At 40.6% G+C, this 2,437-nt stretch overlaps 1 pseudogene; it reads right to left on the bottom strand.

Annotated features, from left to right (window-relative positions):
* Positions 1–1,028: 1,028 nt before the first annotated feature.
* LOC126210867 (5S ribosomal RNA) lies at positions 1,029–1,146 on the bottom strand (annotated as a pseudogene).
* Positions 1,147–2,437: the final 1,291 nt, after the last annotated feature.

Below are 2,437 nucleotides of genomic sequence, written 5' to 3'. Positions count from 1 at the left end.
CAATAAGAAAACATAAACAGCCTACTTACAAACGGTGTATTTATGATATTATTTATTTTTATTCGTGTTTTTCATGTCAGTCAAGATAGAAGCCCCCATGTCCAAATTTAGTTCTGCACTTCATGCAGTGACATTTGATTAAGTAATGCTCTTGAGTGCAGCTGTCATTAGTATGACGTTGGTGTAAATTTACTCCCAATAATTTGCTGGTGTGTGCGTTATCAGTTAACTGCTGCTACACACAGTACTGAGTGCACGTGTCAGTTAGTATCCTGTCTGCTATTCAAAGGCAAATCTCAGCGAAAGTGACTTGAATAACCAATGTTCAATTTTCTCAAATATATATTTTCAAATTAATATGCCCAATTGGGCTGGCGACCGTTCATTTTTTTCATTCGTTTATGATTTTACCACTTCCATGACTCCCAAAATTAAAACCCGTTTGGTTTTTCTGTTAATTTCACCAAATTTGAAATTATAGTCCGATACCTTTGTCCATTACACACACACGCGGTCAATGTTAAAATCGTCTCAGAGGGTCAAATAACGTGTTTCACGCCACTTTAGAATGATGTACGTTAGCGTTATAAGTTTATCTGATATTTTTACTAAGGGTTGTTAGTGGAGAACACAGCCAGCCACAAATACTTTCAACAAAACTTAAGCATTTGTAATCATCTGTAGCTGTGCGTGATATCCCCAGACCTATAATGGTATTCAATTAAGGTTTTTAGAATGTGTTCATCGTTGGCTGTGAAATTAATTAATAGCTAATCTTTGATAGCTTCATGTGTAGCCCCAATAATACCATCAGCTATGTGTATTAGCACTCCGTCTTCAGGCCACAAGGGGCCCATCGGGACCATCCGACCGCCGTGTCATCCTCAGCTGAGGATGCGGATACGAGGGGTGTGTGGTCAGCACACCGCACTCCCGGTCGTTATGATGGTTTTCTTTGACCGGAGCCGATGCTATTCGGTCGAGTAGCTCCTCAGTTGGCATCACGAGGCTGAGTGCACCCCGAAAAATGGCAACAGCGCATGGCGGCTCGGATGGTCACCCATCCAAGTGCCAGCCACGCCCGACAGCGCTTAACTTCGGTGATCTGACGGGAACCGGTGTATCCCCAGCGGCAAGGCCGTTGCAGCTATGTGTATTAGTTTTATTTAATTGAAACAGAATTCGTTGATACAGTTCACCACCGAGCGGTTCTAGGCGCTACAGTCTGGAACCGCGCGACAACTACGGTCGCAGGTTCGAATCCTGCCTCGGGCATGGCTGTGTGTGATGTCCTTAGGTTAGTTAGGTCTAAGTAATTCTAAGTTCTAGGGGACTGATGACCTCAGAAGTTAAGTCCGATAGTGCCCAGAGCCATTTGATACAGTCCACCATCTTCTGGCCCCTTTGGAACATAAGGTGATCATGCTTTCAACGGATATCATCAGTATATCTCTAATTAAAGGAACAGAAACCAGCGGCGTCTGCGGAACTTATACTTAATTGTGCGTCGGGCTCCAGTGCAGCAACTTAATTTACAGCAGAATTCTGATGAATCACATTTCAGACAAATGTTGTAACCTCCCCACAGATAAAAATGTTAAATAAAAAATGGAAATGGAGCCAAATGTAAACTCCCCACAAAATATTGTTAAATGTAAATGTGCCAAGCGTAACCTCGCCACAAAAAAAATAATAATTAAATGAATTTTTTAATATTGTAACATCTGAACAAAATTGGCTCCCATTTATAGTCTGTGCGCAGAAATGCATTCACATTTAACGTTACCACAAAAATTCTATTCTCATTTAATCCAAGTTCGAAACAGAAAAATTCCTAAACACCAAAATAATAAAAAAGTTTAGTAACCTGATAAATTTATAAGGACAGCAGCGCTGACCTTCGGCCCTGTATTCTGAATAAAACAAGCAAAAATTCTTACCTCAATATAACTGCAATTATATCTGCTCTTAATTAGTCATTTTTCGACACAGCTTCGTGCAATGCTGGCATATATATATTTTTTTTTATTCTTGGAAGCAATGATAATGCATTGGAAATTCTTTAAATTGAAATGAATGTTTTTCTTTAAAAGAGTTGCTTTATATTATAAAAATTATTATTGGGGCATTTTTTGAACAAATTAAATCACAATTAACATACATTATTGAATATGCGCAAGGCTGCTTCTTTACCTTGAACAACAATACTCATCCTCCAGAATCCTGACCAGAGTCGCGAGCAGAGCACACCGCCGACGCATGCCGACTCCAACAGACTACTACAGACTACTACTGTCCACTTGCTACTAAAGCCGACCGACTACTACCGTCGACTCGCGCAGTCAAGCGCAGACTAGCGACTAGCAACAACTAACGACAAACTACTCTCTGGTCAGAGATTCTATCATGCCTCACCCATCACCGGCAAAGCATACGT

Source organism: Schistocerca nitens, chromosome 1 (genome assembly GCF_023898315.1).
Source record: "Schistocerca nitens isolate TAMUIC-IGC-003100 chromosome 1, iqSchNite1.1, whole genome shotgun sequence".
Classification (NCBI taxonomy): Eukaryota; Metazoa; Arthropoda; class Insecta; order Orthoptera; family Acrididae; genus Schistocerca; species Schistocerca nitens.
Note: the sequence above shows the minus strand (reverse complement) of the source record. Positions and strands in the feature narration are given on the sequence as shown.